Genomic DNA, 12651 nt, shown 5'->3' on the forward strand with positions numbered 1-12651 from the left:
TGTAAGACCTGGAACTGTAAACTTTCTTGAAGAAAACATAGGCAGTACACTCTTTGACATTGGTCTTAGCAATATTTTTTGGATATGTCTCCTCAGGCAAGGGCAACAAAAGCAAAAATAAACAAATGAGACTATATCAAATTAAAAAGCTTTGCACAAGTGAAGGAAACTATCAACAAAATGAAAGGGTAGCATGCCAAGTGGGAGAAGATATTTTCAAACTATATACATCTGATAAGGGTTAACATCCAAAATATACAATGAACTAATACAAGTCAATGTCATAAAAAACATACAACCCAGTTTTAAAATGGGCAGAGGACCTGAATAGACATTTTTCCAAAGAACATATACAGATGACCAAGAAGCATGTGAAGAGATGCTCAATATTACTAATCATCAGGGAAATGCAAGTGAAAACAAGGAGATACCATCTCACATCTGTTAGAATGGCTATTATCAAAAGGATAACGAATAACAAATTCTGGTGAGGTTGGGGAGAAAAAGGAACCTTTCATACACTGTTGGTGGGAATGTAAATTGGTGCAGCCACTATGGAAAACAGTATGGAGACTCCTCAAAAAATTAAAAATTTAACTACTATAGAATCCAGCAGTTTCACCTCTGAGTATTTACTTAAAGAAAACAAAACCACTAATTATAAAAGATATATGCACCCCTAAGTGTTCAACAGTAAATCAGTGGATAAAGAGGATGTGGGAGGGTGTGTGTGTGTGTGTATGTGTATGTACACAATGGAATATTTCTCAGCCATAAAAAAGAAGGAAATCTTGCAGCTTGTGATGACATGCATGCTTCTAGAGGGTATTGGTTCTGGGGCCTAAGTGAACAAATCAGACAGAGAAAGTGAAATACTGTGTAATCTTATTCACATGTGGAATCTAAAAAATCAAAGTGAAACAAAATGATAAGACTCATAGATACAGAGAACAAATGGCTTGTTGCCAGAGAGGAAGGGTAGGGTGGGGCAAAATCGGAGGGAATTAAGGAGTACAAAGTGCTGTTATAAAATGAATAAGTAATGGGGATGTAATATACAGCATAAGGAATATCATCAATAATGCAGTAATAACTTTTATTGGGACATATCATTACTAGACTTATTGCAGTGATCATTTTGTAATGTATTTAAATGTCAAATCACCATGTTGTACACCTGAAACTTAGCATAACATTATACATCAACTATATTTCAAAATTAATTAATTAATTTAAAAAATTTTAACGAATACAGCTCAGAGAGAAAAGAAGTTTTTTTTAAACACATGAAAAAGCAGCTAAGGAACATGAAAGATATTTTGAGACTCTCCAATAAACTTATTTATTCATTTATTTACTTATTTTATTGAAGTAGAGTTGATTTACAATGTTGTGTCAATCTCTGCTGTACAGCAAAGTGACTCAGTTATACACATAGAGACATTTTTTTAAATATTCTTTTGCATTATGGTTTATCACAGGATATTCAATACAGCTCCCAGTGTGATTCAGTAGGACCTTGTTGTTTATCCATCCTGTATATAATAGTTTACATCTGCTAATCTCAAACTCCCAGTCCTTCCCTCCCCCAAGCCCCTCCTCCTTGGCAACCACAATCTATTCTCTATCTGTGAGTCTGTTTCTGTTTTGTAGATAGGTTCATTTTTGCCATATTTTAGATTCCACATATAAATGATATTACATGGTATTTGTCTTTCTCTTTCTGACTTAACTTCACTTAGTATGATAATCTCTAGTTGCATCCAAGTTGCTGCAAAGGGCATTATTTCATTCTTTTTTATGGCTGAGTAATATTCCATTGTATATATGTGCCACATCTTTATCCATTCATCTGTCGGTGCACATTTAGGTTGTTTCCGTGTGTTGGCTATTGTGAATGGTGCTGCTGTGAACATAGGGGTGCATGTATTTTAAAAAAATTTGGGGGGGGGTAAAAGTCATATAATATAAAACATACTGTTTTAACCATATTTAACTGTACATTTCAGTGGCACTAAGTACATTCATGTTGTCGTGCAACTCTCACCATCATCCATCTCTCGAATTTTTCACCTTCCTAAACTGAAACTCTGTCCCCTTTAACACTAACTCCCCATTCGCCCTTCCCCACCCCCACCCCCTGGCCCTTGGCATCTACCAATGTGCTTTCTGACTCTATGAATTTGACTATTCTAGGTACCTCATATAAGTGGAATCAAATAGTATTTGTCTGCACCTAATGTATTGGAATGCATTTTTAAGGTTAACTTCATTTATGTCTTGCAAACAGATTGTATCTTCCTGTTTTTTTCCCCCTGTGCTATACAGTAGGCACTCACCAGTCATCTGCTTCATACATAGTAGTGTACAGATGTCAGTACCAATCTCCCAATCCATCCCACCCCCCCAACCCCCTTGGTGTCCATACATTTGTTCTCTACGTCTGTGTCTGTATTTCAGCTTTGCAAATAGGTTTTCTGTACCATTTTGCTAAATTCCACATATATGTGTTGATATATGATATTTGTTTTTCTCTTTCTGAATTACTTCACTCAGAATGACAGTCTCTAGGTCCACCCACGTCTCTGCAAATGGCACAATTTTGTTCCTTTTTATGGCTAATAATATTCCATTGTATATATGTACCACATCTTTTTTATCCATTCCTCTGTGATGGGCACTTAGGTTGCTTCCATGTCTGGGCTGTTGTAAATAGTGCTGCAATCAATATTGGGGTGCATGTATCTTTTGGAACTATGGTTTTCTCCAGGCATATGCCCAGGAATGGGATTGCTGGGTCATATGGTAGTTCTATTTTTAGTTTTTTTAAGGAACCCCCATACTGTTCTCCATAGTGGCTGTATCAATTTACATTCCCACCAACAGTGCAAGAGGGTTCCCTTTTCTCCACACCCTCTCCAGCATTTATTGTTTGTAGATTTTTTGATGATGGCCATATGAGATGGTACCTCATTGTGGTTGTGATTTGCATTTGTCTAATAATTAGTGATGTTGAGCAGCTTTTCATGTGCCTCTTGGCCATCTGTATGTCTCCTTTGGAGAAATGTCTATTTAGGTCTTCTGCCCATTTTGGGATTGGGTTGCTTGTTTTTTTAATATTGAGCTATATGAGCTGTTTGTATATTTTGGAAATTAATCCCTTGTCAGTTGCTTCATTCGCAAATATTTTCTCCCATTCTGAGGGTTGTCTTTTCATCTTGTTTATGGTTTACTTTGCTGTGCAAAAGCTTTTAAGTTTCATTAGGTCCCATTTGTTTTTTTGTTTTGTTTTGTTTTTATTTTCATTACCCTAGGAGGTGGGTCAAAAAAGATCTTGCTGTGATTTGTCAGAGTGTTCTTTCTATGTTTTCCTCTAAGAGTTTTATAGTGTCTGGCCTTACATTTAGGTCTTTAATCCATTTTCAGTTTATTTCTGTGTGTGCTGTTAGGGAGTGTTCTAATTTCATTCTTTAACATGCAGGTGTCCAGTTTTTCCAGCCCAACTTATTGAAGAGACTGTCTTTTCTCCATTTTATTCTTGCCTCATTTGTCAGAGACTAGGTGCGTGGGTTTATCTTTGGGCTTTCTATCCTGTTCCATTCATCTTTATTTCTGTTTTTGTGCCAGTACCATACTGTCTAGATTACTGTAGCTTTGTAGTATAGTGTGAAGTCAGGGAGCCTGATTCCTCCAGCTCCATTATTCTTTCTCAAGATTGCTTTGGCTATTTGGGGTCTTTGTGTTTCCATACAAATTGTAAAATTTTTTGTTGTAGTTCTATGAAAAATTCCATTGGTAATTTGATAGGGATTGCGTTGAATCTGTAGATTGCCTTGGGTAGTATATTCATTTTCACAATATTGACACTCCCAATCCAAGAACATGGTATATCTCTCCATCTGTTTGTGTCCTCTTTGATTTCTTTCATCAGTATCTTATAGTTTTCTGAATACAGGTCTTTTCCCTCCTTAGGTAGGTTTATTCCTAGGTATTTTATTCTTTTTGTTGCAGTGGTAAATGGGATTGTTTCCTTAATTTCTCTTTCAGATCTTTTGTTGCTAGTGTATAGGAATGCAAGAGATTTCTGTGCATTAATTTTGTATCCTGCAACTTTACCATATTCATTGATTAGCACACGTAGTTTTCTGGTAGCATCTTTAGGATTCTCTATGTATAGTATCATGTCATCTGCAAACAGTGACAGTTTTACCTCTTCTTTTCCAGTTTGGATTCCTTTATTTCTTTTTCTCCTCTGATTGCCATGGCTAGGACTTTCAAAACTATGTTGAATAACAGTGGTGAAAGTGGACATCCTTGTCTTTTTCCTAATCGTACAGGAGAAGCTTTCCGTTTTTCACTGTTGAGAATGATGTTTGCTGTAGGTTTGTCATATATGGCCTTTATTATGTTGAGGTAGGTTCCCTCTATGCCCACTTTCTGGAGAGTTGTTATCATAAAGGAGTGTTAAATTTTGTCAAAAGCTTTCTGCATCTTGAGATGATCCTATGTTTTTTATTCTTCAGTTTGTTAATATGGTGTATCATACTGGTTGATATGCATTGAATAATTGAAAAATATATTTTTCAGTATATTTCAAAATATATTGAAAAAGCCTTGCATCCCTGGGATGAATCTCACTTGATCATGGCGTGTGGTCCTTTTAATGTGTTGTTGGATTCCGTTTGCTAGTATTTTGCTAAGGATTTTTGCATCTATGTTCATCAGTGATATTGGTCTGTAATTTTCTTTTTTTGTGATATCTTTGTCTGGTTTTGGTATCAAGATGATTATGGCCTTGTAGAATAGCTTGGGAGTGTCCCTTCCTCTGCAATTTTTTGGAATAGTTTGAGAACGTTGGGTGTTAGCTCTTTTCTAAATGTTTGATAGAATTCACCTCTGAAGCCAGGTGGTCCTGGACTTTTGTTTGTTGGAAGATTTTTAATCACAGTAATTTCATTACTTGTGTTTGGTATGTTTGTACTTTCTATTTCTTCCTGGTTCAGTCTTGAAGGCTGTACACCTTTCTAAGAATTTGTCCATTTCTTCCAGGTTGTCCATTTTATTGGCATATAGTTGCTTGTAGTAGTCTTTCATGATCCTTTGTATTTCTGCAGTGTCAATTGTTACTTTTCCTTTTTCATTTCTAATTCTGTTGATTTGATTCTTTTCCCTTTTTTTCCTTGATGAGTCTGGCTAATGGTTTCTCAATTTTGTTTATCTTCTCAAAGAACCAGCTTTTAGTTTCCTTGATCTTTGCTATCATTTCCTTCATTTTTCATTTATTTCTGATCTGATCTTTATGATTTCTTTCCTTCCGCTAACTTTGGGGTTTTTTTGTTCTTCTTTCTCTAGTTGCTTTAGGTGTAAGGTTAGGTTGTTTATTTGAGATTTTTCTTGTTTCTTGAGGTAGGATTGTATTGCTATAAACTTCCCTCTTAGAACTGCTTTTGCTGCATCCCATAGGTTTTGGGTTGTCATGTTTTCATTGTCATTTGTTTCTATGTATTTTTTAATTTCCTCTTTGATTTCTTCAGTGATCTCTTGGTTATTTAGTAGCATATTGTTTAGCCTCCATGTGTTTGTATTTTTAACAGGTTTTTTTTCCTGTAATTGATTTGTAATCTCATAGTGTTGTGGTTGGAAAAGATGCTTGATATGATTTCAGTTTTCTTAAATTTACCGAGGCTTGATTTGTGACCCAGGATGTGATCTATCCTGGAGAATGTTCCATGAGCACTTGAGAAGAAAGTATCTTCTGCTGCTCTCAGGTGGAATGTCCTGTAAATATCAATTTGCTCTCAGATGGAATGTCCTATAAATAACAGTGAAGTCCATATGGTCTAATGTGTCATTTAAAGGTTGTATTTCCTTATTAATTTTCTGTCTGGATGATCTGTCCATTGGTGTAAGTGAGGTGTTAAAGTCCCCTACTTTTATTGTGTTACTGTCGATTTCCCCTTTTATGGCTGTCAGCATTTGCCTCATGTATCGAGGTGCTCCTACATTGGGTGCCTATATATTTATAATTGTTACCTCTTTTTCTTGGATTGATCCCTTGATCATTATGTAGTGTCCTTCCTTGTCTCTTGTAATATTCTTTATTTTAAAGTCTATTTTGTCTGATGTGAGTATTGCTACTCCAGCTTTGTTTTGATTTTCATTTGCATGGAATATCTTTTTCCATCTCCTCACTTTCAGTTTGTATGTGTGCCTAGGTCTGAAGTGGGTGTCTTGTAGACAGCATATATATGGGTCTTGTTTTTGTATCCTTTCAGCCCGTCTGTCTTTTGGTTGGAGCATTTAATCCATTTACATTTAAGGTAATTATCAATGTGTATGTTTCTATTAACGTTTTCTTAATTGTTTTCGGTTTGTTTTTGTAGGTCTTTTTCTTCTCTTGTGCTTCCCACCTAGAGAAGTTCCTTTAGCGTTTGTTGTAAAGCTGGTTTGGTGGTGCTGAATTCTCTTAGCTTTTGCTTGTCTCTAAAGCTTTTGATTTCTCTGTCATATCTGAATAAGGTCCTTGCTGAGTAGAGTAATCTTGGTTGTAGATTTTTCCCTTTCTTCACTTTAAATATATCCTGCTACTCTATTTTGGCCTGCAGAGTTTCTGATGAAAAATCAGCTGATAACTTTATGGGGATTCTCTTGTATGTTATTTGTTGCTTTTCCCTTGCTGCTTTAAATCTTTTTTCTTTGAATTAAATTTTTGTTAATTTGATCAATATGTGTCTCGGTGTGTTTCTCCTTGGGTTTATCCTGTATGGGACTCTGCACCTGGACTTGGGTAGCTATTTCCTTTCCCATGTTAGGGAAGTTTATGACTATAATCTCTTCAAATATTTTATCAGACCCTTTCTCTTTCTCTTCTTCTTCTGGGACCGCTATCATTCAGTTGTTGGTGCATTTAATGTTGTCCCAGAGGTCTCTGAGACTGTCCTCATTTCTTTTCATTCTTTTTTCTTTATTCTGCTCCTCAGCAGTTATTTCCACCATTCTATCTTCCAGCTCACTTAATCGTTCTTCTGCCTCAGTTATTCTGCTATTGATTCTTTCTAGTGTAGTTTTCATTTTAGTTATTGTGTTGTTCATCACTTGTTTTTTGTTCTTTAGTTCTTCTAGGTCCTTGTTAAACATTTCTTGTATTTTCTTGATCCATGCCTCCATTCTATTTCTGAGATCTTGGATCATCTTTACTATCATTACTCTGAATTCTTTTTCAGGTAGGTTGCCTATTTCCTCTTCATTTATTTGGTCTTCTAGGTTTTTACCTTGCTCCTTCATCTATAACATATTTCTCTGTGATCTCATTTTTGTTGATGGGTAGGGCTGTGTTCCTGTCTTGCTGGTTGTTTGGCCTGAGGCACCCAGCACTGGAGTTTGCAGGCAGTTGCTTGGAGCTAGGTCTTGGTGCCGAGATGAGGACCCCTGAGAGAGTCACACCGATTAATATTCTCTGAAGCCTGAAGTTCCCTGTTAGCCCAGCGGCCTGGATTTGGCGCTCCCCACAGAAGGGCTCAAGCCTGATCACTGGCCTGGGAACCAAGACCCTGCAAGCTGCACTCTGTGGCAAAAAAAACAAAAACAAACAAAACAAAACAAAAAAACAGACAAACAAAAAAGAGCAGAACGATAATAAAGAATAGAAAATTAAATAAAACTAGAAAAATAAAAAATATACTAGAAAAAGTAAAATTGAAACAACCACCACAAAACACAACAGGAAAAATAAAATTTAAAAATAAAAAATAAATAAATAAAATAATAATTCCCTGGTGCCTCTGCAATCAGTGTCCTTGCCCCGCCCATGAGCTACATCCAACTCCTGCCTCCCCAGGAGGGCCTCCAAGACCTCTAGGTAGGTCTCTCGACTTGCGGTGTCAGCCCCACCTCTGCATGTGTTCCTTTCACCAGTGTCTGCTCCCGAAGCTGGCCCGGAGCACACATGCCCGCACGGGCCAGCTGGGGCGCAGGCTTCCAAGGGCATATCTGCAGGGACCGGCACAGCCAGAGGAGGCTTTGGAGGGGGGTGGCGCTCGGTCCACCTGGACCCGCAAAGCCAGAGGAGGTTTTGTCAGGGGCGGCAAGTGGGTCGCCAGGACCTGCATGGCCCACAAAGCCTTTGCGTGGGCATTGCTTGGGCCCACAGGGACCCGTGCAGCCAGAGGAGGCCTTGGTGGGGCAGGGCTCAGGACCGGGACCCATGCGGCCCACAGAGGCTTTGGCGGCGGCAGGTCCCATGCCTGGGACCTTCATCGTCAGAGGTGGCCTTGGCGGGGGCAGGGCTCAGGCCAGGCACCCTAGCAGGCTTGTCAGGGCTTGAGGGGTGGGCAAGCCTGCTCAGGTGTGTGCCTCCGCCACTGCCCAAGGAGGGTGGGCAGCAAGGGGCACCACAATGGTGGCCCTGCTCTCTGCATGCCACTCAACACAGGTGCCCCGCTTCCCTGGTGTCCCAGGCGCCCCCCAACCTTCCGGCCGTGGAACCCTTCCCCCTGCTACTCCAGGCCGTCTCCTCACCGCCAACAGCTGTCCCCTCCCGGGGTCCACCCTCCAAAACCTACTGTCTGGCACCCAGTTCCCCTCCCCACCAGGAGGCATACAACCCAGGCCAGAGTGCGCAGGTCCGCAGCCTGGACTACGTGCACAGGCCCCCCTTTTTCCCAGTCCCCACAGACCAATCGCCGCAGTCCTCTCCATCCCCCTGAGCCCCCGAAGGTACCCCCATCCCTGCTGATCCCCCGCCATGAGTGGGTGCCCCCGAGTGTGGGAACAGCTCCTCTCCCTCAGCCCCCACCCCCAGGGTCCATCCCGCCTCCACCCTCTTCCCCTCTTCCTTCCCTACCACACCCCACGCGGTTGCACGGGGGCCCCCTCCTGCCCCCCCAGGTGTCTGAGGTCCCCCAGCAGCACCCAGCAGGCGCTCCTCGAGAACTGATCCGATGCCTCCCTGCTGTACCCTGTGAGGAGATGCAAACTCCACGTCCTCTACTCCACCCTCTTAACTCTGAGCCCGCATGTATCTTGTGGAATTACAGTTCTGTGCAGGTATATGCCCAGCAGTGGGACTGCTGAATCACATGATAATTATATTTTTAGTTTTTTGAGGAACCTCCCCACTGTTTTCCATTGTGGCTGCACCACCTTACATTCCCACCAACAATGTAGGAGGGTTCCCTTTTCTCCACACCCTCTCCAGCAGTGGGAGGTGGTACCTCATTGTAGGTTTTATTTGCATTTCTCTAATAATTAGTGATGTTGAGCATCTTTTCAGGTGCCTACTGGCCATCTGTGTGTCTTATTTGGAGAAATGTCTCTTAAGGTCTTCCGCCAATTTTTCGAATGGGTTGTTTGTTTTTGTTGTTGTTGAGTTGTATGAGCTGTCTGTATATTTTGGAGACTCTCCAATAGACTTCTAATATGAGGTTCTAAACAAAAAAAAACAGAACAAAGAGCCAGCAAATTTTTATTTTGCCAGAAGTTTTAAAAGACATGAGTCCTCAAATTTAAAGCATACTTCCCAGTACTGAGTAGGATCAATAAAAGAAATCCAAACTTGGAGATATTGTAGTGAAACTTGAAAACATCAAGGATAAAGGATCTTGAAGCCTGATATCAGTTAGGTTGACAGCCATTTCTCAACAACAGCCATTGATGCCAGAACACATGGAAGAATATCTTCAACATGTTAAGGAAAATAATTGTTGAGGAAGAATTCTCTGTAGCTAAACTATCTTTCAAGAGCAAGAATGAAATAAAGATATTTTAGAAGAACCTCAAAGAACCTCACTAAAAGAATCGTTAAATGATGTATATTACAAGAAGAAAAGTAATCCCAGAGGGAAGTTGTAGGATGCATGGAACAATAGTGAGTATAGAAATTATTGAGATGTCAGTAAATATAATTAATAATGACCACCAAAGTAACTGTTTTTCCCATGTTTCTATCAAAAGGTGAAAGCAAAATTCTAGATAACAATGACAAGAAGGTTATAAATCCACATGTATCACCGTAAATATAAACGGATTGTGATTAAATTTAAATATTAAAACATAGAGATTATCAGGTGGGTTTAAAAATAAAAACAAAGTTACATGCTGCTTAAGGAGAAAGCAACACCAAATGGCTAAAAGTAGTAAGATGGAAAGAGAGATACCATGACAGCACTAACCCGAAGAAAGCAGGGTAACTATCATCAGGCAATGCAGGTTTAAGGCAAAAAAAAAAAGCATTAGTAAGGATAAAATTCTGTGTAGTCATAAAAGAGAGGTAGGAGTGAGCCAGGGCATCTGGGGCCCATGGCCAGGGTTAGGAGTTTGCATGTCAGCCTGACCCCTGTGGGCAGTCACTGCAGACGAGCTGTGTGGAGAGCAGGGCAGAGGCTGAGAGATTGGGGCGGAGGGGCGGGGGCGAGCAGTGCTGAGGGCTCGAGAGGTGTGTCTCATGGATGCCAGGAGGGCCTATTTGGAGGAAAGAGGGCTGGTAAGCTAGTGCATGCTGCAGAGGTGTGGACCTCTTGGTGGCATTCACTCAGTGTGACAGCATGGGGGTTTGAGAGGGCTTGGAGGAAGCCAAAGCCTCCCCAGTAGGAAGGAAATTGCTACCACCTTTTTTATTCCCACCTGAGTCTGGTCTGGAAATCATGGCCAAATTAGTGCCGCACCGTGTCTGTCACCCCCAGAAGATGCACAGTGAGGCTCTAGGTGGAAGACGGTTTCTGACAAGAAATGCAGCAAAGGGCATGAGGTGACTCTTCTGAAACTCAAGCCTTTATCAGAGGCTGTTACTTTTAACACGGTATTTGTAACGTAAGGAAGCAGATTTTGTCATCATTATGGCACTGGATGACAGTAGCCGCTGGGCAGCTGCTGAGATTAACGAGCTGAGCCTGCTTGGAGTCCTGCGAAAACGTCATTGTCTTTGAACTTTGATTTCCGGCTCTTACCCACCCCACCTCCACTCTAACCCTACCCTGCAGACTGCTCCTGCACTCTTAACTGTTTACTAGGGCCACTGTTTGTAAAGAAGCTGTATGTTAACTGTAGACAATTTTCAGCTATCTCTGAAGCCGTGGCCTGCAGATAATTTTGACATGCTCACTGTGCTTCCCATGAGCTTGGTATCCCCAAAAGGAAAAGCAAATGGAATGTCAAAATTCCATGCTTATTGACAAGTGAAGAGGTTTAGAAGCTCATTCTTGACTTGTCCCCAAAGTGATCAGGATCTTGCCCATTGGCTGTCATCATTAACAAATCAATTTCTGGAGTCTACTGTGGCATGAAGAATTAGGCATGTTATTTTACCAGATCTGATTACAAAGAGAGAGGCCTGTCTGCTAATAGCTTATAGCACCATAAAACGATTACCAGCTAGAGACAGACCAGTTTTGCACTGTACTAGTTATGTGATTTAGGACAATTATTTAACCTCTATGAGCTGCAGTTTTCTTATATGTAAAATGGAAATAATAATGTTAACCACACATTATTGTGAGGATTAACTGAGGTAACGCTTTTCTAGAAAAGTACCCAGCACCTAGAACAGTGCTTGGCTAATTGTTGGTACTCAATAAATATTCCAGGAGGGAAGGAAGCGGGCGGGGGGAGGCAAGGAACTGAGGTGGGGGAGGGATGTAAAGCCTCTAGGCACATAGCACTCTTTTATCCATATTTTGAGAAAAAGCCAAGAACGATTACATAAACAGAATTCCTTAGAGCAGTCTTCTGGGGAAGAAATTTCTTATGCCACTGACACATACACACACACACACACACACACACACACACCACATATACGTGTTTAAGATTAGAATGTTTTTAAAAATCTAATCAGCTGTCATTGGGCCTGACAATGAGAACTAATCAGAAAGAACGAGAGGAGAGCTGGTGATGGGGGGAGGCAGCGGCTCCGAGAAAAAGGAGTCAGGCAGTAATTCTGGAGAAAGAAACGAGGGGATGAGAGGAGGCTGCCTGTCCTGCGGAAGCCGCTCAGTGTCACTTCTTCAGTGGCTTCCAAACACATGTGACCCTCCGGCTATCAGAAGCAGTCTGGCTGGAGGCTAAAAAAGACCAGCATGCTCCTAGGAGCGCGGACACATTCTCTCTGTTTCCCTCCCTCCCCCCGCCTTTCTGTCTCTCTCTGTCTCTCTCTCCATTTCTTTCCTAAGAGACAGATAAACTCATTAACTATAGAAAACGATAATCCATCTGGCTGAGCCCTGCTCCACAGCCCTCCTCAAGGAAAACATAGACAGTAAGCACATAAACGTTGGTTACCGACAGAGACACATGTCACAGTGCCCCGAGCTGGGACTGCTGCTGGTTCCCTATGCCGTCTTGCAGTGTCACGGAGTTAGCAGGATAAACTGATCCATTGCATTAACAAGTGTTGCAAGTAGTACTTTGGTGCCCAAGAGGGATTTGGAAAGGTTCTTGCTGTGCTTGCCAGACCTCTTTGCCTAGGTGAAATAACACATTGTCTTTTTCCCAGCTGATTTCATTTCCTGCAAAATGCCCAGAACAGTTTCATAAAGACGTCCCTTGTGGATGAGCAAAAAAAAAAAAAAGGCCAGTTTGAGGAAATGACTGAGTTATTAGATGCTGGGGAGGAGTTGCTTGTCTGATAGGGACATCACTTTTTTTTTTTTTTTTTTT

General features: G+C 40.9%; 1 protein-coding gene across 2 annotated transcripts in view; it reads left to right on the forward strand.

Moving 5' to 3' along the window:
- The window catches only part of SMYD3 (SET and MYND domain containing 3), a 727677-nt gene that overhangs the window by 672019 nt on the left and 43007 nt on the right, over positions 1 to 12651 (forward strand). The gene's annotated exons all lie outside the window — the stretch shown is intronic.

The sequence above is a fragment of the Lipotes vexillifer genome, unplaced genomic scaffold (assembly GCF_000442215.2).
Source record: "Lipotes vexillifer unplaced genomic scaffold, Lipotes_vexillifer_v1.1 scaffold1315, whole genome shotgun sequence".
Lineage (NCBI taxonomy): Eukaryota > Metazoa > Chordata > Mammalia > Artiodactyla > Lipotidae > Lipotes > Lipotes vexillifer.